The sequence below is a fragment of the Sesamum indicum genome, unplaced genomic scaffold, assembly GCF_000512975.1.
Source record: "Sesamum indicum cultivar Zhongzhi No. 13 unplaced genomic scaffold, S_indicum_v1.0 scaffold00168, whole genome shotgun sequence".
NCBI lineage: Eukaryota > Viridiplantae > Streptophyta > Magnoliopsida > Lamiales > Pedaliaceae > Sesamum > Sesamum indicum.
In genome coordinates, this window is record NW_011628072.1 from 148,411 (window position 1) to 155,780 (window position 7,370).

Sequence of the window (7,370 nt, forward strand, 5' to 3'; positions counted from 1 at the left end):
TCCTCAATACATATTCTGACTAAACTGGACAAAGCTTATAACGACCACATTGAAGATAAAGTCATCTCTCGCCAGATCCAAGATATAGGCCATCATATCGTGCTACTACCATGATTCCTCAAGTTTAAGGACTGATGCTGTATTATCGAAGCCGGGAATTCAAGTCACACAAATCAAGCCTCTAAGGCTTCCATTTGATGATTCCCACGAGTCAGTTCAATCGGTTAATAACGTTATCAACTAATCCACTACAATTGGATAAACATCCCACGTCTGTTGCCGATGAAATACGACACTCATCCAATAAATGCAATACTTAGTGCTAGTCCAGTCCCGAGGTCCTCGACTTAGAATGTTTCAGACCAACCTTCAGAAGTTGGTTTCTTAGCTATCATCCAATGCGCAACCCAACTACATGGGTTATTCAATTAGTCTATGGGCATTTATTGTGACATTAAAAACACTGCTCAACGTAAAGAGTAAGCACAACAAACACATGGTGCCACGGATGAATGCTTACTACATTCACCAAGATATTATCACATTCATAAAGATTGGTAAATGGTTCACAAAACCTCCAATCCGATTGGGTTTCTGGTCACCGATTCTAAGAATCTCCCATTTGACCTAACGCCAATCACCCATATCCCTCAAACATATCTGAGTGAGCAATCTGCGATACCAGCTCAGTCCCACGGGTCTACCATATTTTCTGTCGAAATGACGCGGCCCAACCGCATGTCATCTCTTCCTACCATCGTTTCAAATTGATGGTAGTGTCTAAGAATATTCCTTGGATATGTGATGAGATCTCGACCCTTTTACTTGTTCCATTGCCTAGTTGTTATACAACAAGTAACTACTGGTTTGGCCGTGCTAGACTTCACACTGAACCATTGGATGTGGTTTTCATCCAAAACACTTCCTGAGCAACTATTAAAGTCACTATACATTTGACTTCCATGATGAAAACCATTGTGGCATTCCACTTGAAATTATTTCAAGCGACCACATCACCATTAAATCTGAATATACATTTAATTTTAGACTATTCACCATTTACATATAACTGAAAACTAGTATCACCATAGCCTTCCAAGAAGACAATAATTATGATTGAAAGTTCAGTGTTTCTGTAATCAGACATTTGTAAATAATCCCTGTATAAATTTCTGATTAATTAAATATTTTCTTAAAAATATTTGTTCTATTTAGGAATATTTATAAATAGCGAAAATCGTTCCTAACCCGTTTCAAATAGCTACGATCAATATAAAAATTGTTCCTATTGTAACCGTCCTCATTGTATGCGCATATAATCAAATGTAACATTAAGAACGGACAAATAAATAAATATCATTGATGAAAAAATTATAAAATTATTCAAAACAATGAGGAAAATGCACAATTTCGAAAAGGTCATAATAAATTGAATGTTCCTGTAATAGTTTCAGACAATTTTCAATTGGCGCCATAGGGAAACTGGAGGAAAATTCAATATTAGGAACTGTCATTGAATATTTGACTGCTCGTACATTAAATTTATATTAAATCGTTCCTAAAAGTATAATGAAATTGTTCACGAAATGAATACTAATAAAACCGTACCTAAAATTAAAACAAAAGCATTCCTAAAAGGCAAAAATTATGCCTAGCTCACTTTCCGCATACGATATCTCCACATCCGTGAGCTCGATTTATTTCAAACTTAAATGCATATAAATATTATACATGTCTGACTGATAGTTGCATCATTTTCGACCTCATTGATTGTAAATCAGATACTACAACTCAGTATCCGTATAACAAAAAATTCCAAAACTTCATCGAATGTAATATTTTTCGATTCAATCATGTGCAACAATCTGACTAAAATTTTAACTATTTGATTAGGCGAGACAGTATAACAGTGTAAGAGGCTACTACCATCTATGTAACACTAGCAATATTAGATATACAAATTACTTAATCTGTTGAACATGTATCAATATATCAACAACAATTATATGTGTCGAATGATCTACATAAATTTATGGACAACTTTTTCTTTGATCATTAACATGTCAGGAATGATTTTTTCTTCATTTTTAAATTTTTTTAATAAAAAAAATTAATTTTAACACTTGTATTGGAACGATTAATACAAATATAGTAATGATCTTTCAAAATATACCCTATAATGAGATCGTCTGAGATGTTTGGAACGGTTTTAGTAACAAGTATTTCAATAAGTGACCGTGTCAAATATTCACCCAAAATCTATTTAGCACATGAAATGATGTCATTTATCTTATTTCGGAACGGACTTAGGAACGGTTTAGTTATAAAAGAGCATTTCTAAGCCCATTCCAAAACTTAATATATATTTGAAACTTAACAGATTTTTTCTTCTCGCCCTCTCTTTCTCCCTCTCTTTCTCCCTCGATCACCTCCCCTCTCTCTCTCTCTTCCCGTTCGCCTCCCGCTGACGCATTCTACCGTCCCTTGTCGGCCGCCCACTTCCTCCGTCCGTTTGCCTCTTCGCCCATTCGCCTTCTGGTCAGTTTTCTTCTTTAGATTTTATTTGCCCTGTCTTTTTTTTTATATGTTTCTGAAAAAAAATTTTGGTTACAAATTTGCGAAAATTTTTTCGAAAATATTTTCATAAACAGATTCTTAAAAATTAGTTTCAGTAATTATTTTTGAAAATATATCATATTCTTTTGAAATTAAAATATATTTTTTTGAAATTACAAAATTTTCTGAAAATATATAGCACATGAAATTAAAATTATAGTTTTTTCAAAATTAAAATATAGTTTTTTAAAATTATTTAAAATATATTTTTATAAAATTAAAATATAATTTTTGAAATTACTTTCATTTAATATATTTTCTGGAAATTAATATATATTTTTTCTAAATTAAAATATATCTCTAAACTATAATATTTTTCTATAATTTTTTTCTGCGGACGCCTATAAATAAGGGTGCAATGAAGCAGATGGGGATCGTCAGAAAAATCATCTCCAACTCTTCAAAGCATAATATTTTTGAATTCTGAGTCTTTGTATTTCTAGATTTCCTAGTTTATGGTGTTTCCCCAATAAGTAAAGTCTTCCATCCTATCAGAGGCTAAACAGATATTTCCTCCAATGGAGGAATAATATGTATGTAATATTCTATATATTTCTTCAATAAAAGTAAGGCTTTTGACCAATTTATTGTCCAAAATTCTATTAAGTCCCTATATTGGAGTGTCTTCTAGGTCCTAATGTAGGAAATGAAGGGTTGTTGTTCATTGTTGAAAAAGCCATGTACCTGTGAACCATCTATTTCGGTAGTGTGGTTGGAAGGAGCACGTAAAATGGAGGACTTGGAATACCCAAAAAAAGACGGCCAGAAGAAGTTACGAATTTATGAGGGCTTAATTTATTTTGAAAGCATGTTAGGCCGTTTTTAAAGCATTAAAAATGGACTATTAGGCTTTATTACCAAAAATGGCAAAATGATCATAAAATTGACTGAAGGACCGAATCTAAGCAAAATGAAAAGATACAGGAGTAAACTAATATTTTCAAAGTTAAAGGACAAAAATAATTTTGGAATATAAATAGAGGACTATTCGAATCTTTTTCCCTTTATATTATCTCCAAAAGTAAATCCAAACATACACACTATCTCTAATACATAGTTATTTATCTTTGTTTTTCTCTCTCTATGTCCACAAAATACATAAAAACAAATAAAAATGAAATGAAACATAGTGTTCAACTTTTGGCAAGATTATCAACATCGAGCAACAAAATCAAATTTATTAAAAAAAAATATGAAAATATATAAAGGTATAGATTACCTGAGTTGCTGTAGGAGGCCTTCTAGGTGTATTGTTAATGTGTTCCAGTCCAAGATATTGCTCCCAAGAAACACAAAAAACTGCTTCTCTGTAGAGTCAAAACATATTATGAAATTTAAGCGCATCTGCATATAAATATTGTCACAGAGTGTGTCTGTGTGAGATAGTGAATGAGACCTGGAAATGGTCGAACAAAGTATCTGAGTCCTCCAAGTATTTTACAGGACTATGCGACATAAAAGCAAATCTCCACTGCATAATGGAGAAGATTCAAGCAGAAAGTAGAAGTTGCAGCATGCCTAAACACATAAGCATCATACCATCATTATCATTTTCATACCATCTGGTTTTGAGCATCCTCATGCATGAAGTGACACACATGGATCAAACATTTACTTGGTCCAAGAAATTTCTCTTCCTCTGGAATCTGCAATGAGAAATTATAAAAGTGGAGAAATTGTTGATATTAAAGATGAACATATGGGGAAGCCAATTTTAAATGAAAAAGTGTCGTAGCCTATCAAATACACAGTACTAACATGGAAAGCAATTAGCAAGATATTTTTTGTTATGTGTATCACCTGAAAAATGCAAGCATTTATATACATAGACAAAAATATGTATAGAGATAGAAACTGACCTCTCTGCTCGTAAAGTCCAGCGATTGTCATTTATTGCTGTAATCTTATCACTATTAGAATATATCTGTAGGAACTTCAAGTTTCAGCAACTTGAAAAAATAAGCATAGAAGGCTAGACATAAGGAATTTCTAACATCCATTTGGAAACACAACATACAATTTACTAATTGAAGACCACATGGGCAAAATACAAAAACCTAGGAAGTACTGAGACTCAACTTCCAAGTCAGAGTGCATATCTCCGACACGTGCAATTTGTGTGTAGTCAACCCATACAAGATTTTTCAATGTAAAATAAATTGAATTTAACTATTTAACTTGGATTATTAGGTAAAAGTTTAGAATCATATTCTTTTGATATTAATATTACGAAATCTAATGAATGAAACAAAAAGAAAATGCAATAATTCAGGACCTTATAGATCTTGTGAGAGAATACTTCCAGTAACCTGAGCTCTGCATTTGCATGAGAAAGTTTAACCTATTTAATGTAAACATTGCAACAGTTAAAAATCATATAAAGCTATGTTATGCGACAAATCTTAGAATTCTAGGAACACAGTAACGCACACTCCCGGTAATAACTTGTCAGCTATATTACCTTCTCCTTGAGATGCTCAAGCACATCACCAACAGTACTTTCTTTTGGCAGCGCAATACTGTGAGTTTCCAGCTATATATGAAAAACAAATAAGATATTTATTGTTTGCTAATTATATAATAAATTGGCAAAATCTTGCATATGTATGCACTTTGTTAGTTTCACACCCTCATCAAATGAACCCCGACTTAGAGTTGTATGAATGCATACTTGGTCATAATGCAGCAACATCTCTAACAAATTTTCTACTCCACGATATCTTATAGGATGAGCTTTTGGTCGCTGAGAGTAGATATTGTGTGATGTAAGCCGTAGTTTGGACGGATCATCGACTCCGAGTTGGTTTGCTACTTTTTTAACAACGTCATCATATGAATCAATCTTTGACCTTCACAATTAGTGGAATTTGAATAGCATCGTTAAGTGGATTAATATACCATTCATAACATAGGAAATTACACTCCAGAATTAAAAGTCTGTCTTCTATTGAACTCACAGTTGTAAACAAAATTCATCCTTTTTAGGGTTTTCCAAGGAGCAAAAGTGGATAACCTACAGAAGAACAACCAAAAGGGTCAGGATATATTAGATGAAAGTTAGAAGCATCACATCATTGCTTTAACAATAAGTTAGTTACTGGGAAAAAGAATACTTTTGGACTTACAACCATTATTTTGGGGTAACTGAAAGGAAATAGATGTTATAAATTGGGTGCATTGAGTAACTAATAGTGTCCAGGAGGAGAAATGGAAAGAGAGAAAATAAAAGAGAAGTCAAAGAGCAATAAAGCACACAAACATCGGCATCACACTAAGATAACGAGAAAAGATAATATGACAAGATCACTTGAAAATATTATACTCCGATATGATTCATTGTTTCTCGGAGGTGACAATGTACAAATTTTATATTTTTTATATTTTTAAGCAAATAATAGCATCAAATACCAAAATACATCAATAGATAAAACCTTTTGTGGTCAAACAAATACTACGGGCTAGGAAAGTAATTGATTATGCTTTGTTCAGACAATTAAAGTACATAATAGTCAATATGAGCACAACATCGAATATGTGATAAAAGGGACCATTTGAAGGAGGAGAAATGGAAAGAGAGAAAATAAAAGAGAAGTCAAAGCGCAATAAAGCACACAAACATCGGCATCACACTAAGATAACGAGAAACAAGGAACAAGAGAGGGAGAAATAGAAAGAGCGAGGAATTTCAAAGAATCGTGGAAGATAATATGATGAGATCTGTTGGGAATTTATCCACAAAGTGATGAACCCAAATGAAACAATAACTACAGAGATAATGGTGGATTTGAAAACCCTTATACAATAATTTCATATCAATGAATAAAGGAAGAATAACAGAAAAATAGCAATATGAAAAGCAGTAAAGTAATTGGCTTAGGAGCCAGATCCGGAGATAATGGTGATTTGAAGACCCTTATACAATAATTTCATATCAATAATTAAAGAAAGAGTAACAGAAAAATAGCAATATGGAAAGCAGTAAATTAACTGGCTCAGGAGCCAGATCCGGCAACCGAATGCCTTAGCGCCACCACCCGCCGTCAATGCTCATGGTTGCAAAAAACCCACAAAGCCACCAAGACACAAAAACCCACAAAGAAACCACTTGGGCTTCATTTATAATCACTCTGAATCCACTAAGAGGTTTCTTTCACACTCAGCAAATATTCTCTCAAAGTATTTCACGAAGAGGGGTTATAGTTTTGTTGTTGTTCTATCTCTTTAACCATAGAAGAGCCATATATATATATATTACAACCATATTTGAAATCATGTAAGAAAATATAAAGATCTAAAAATGAATACAACAATAACAATAAAAATAAATTATATAATGCAATAAATCATATTACAATAAATATAACAACCAAATAAATTAAAGACAATTATGAGTAGAAGAAAACTTACTTGAGTATCCGAATTTGTATACAAAGATTTTACAGAAAAATTAGATGTACAAAGATATTACTTATACAAGACATCCTATTTCTGTAAGAAGAAGTGAATGAAGAGGAAATGGACAAAGTACAAGAGAAAGAACTTGGACGAAGCAAATGCTAGAGAGTGTGTGAGAAAAGCTCTCAAAAATAAGTTGTGTTTTTCCCTCCTAGAAAGCCTCTATCTATAGAAATGGTTGATCTTCATCATGCACTTGAATTATTTGCTAGTTCTGGCTGTCAATCAAGCCTCCATAATGCAGCAAGTGGGCTGCAAAAGCTGAAATGAATTTTTGGATTTTTTATTTTTTATTTTTT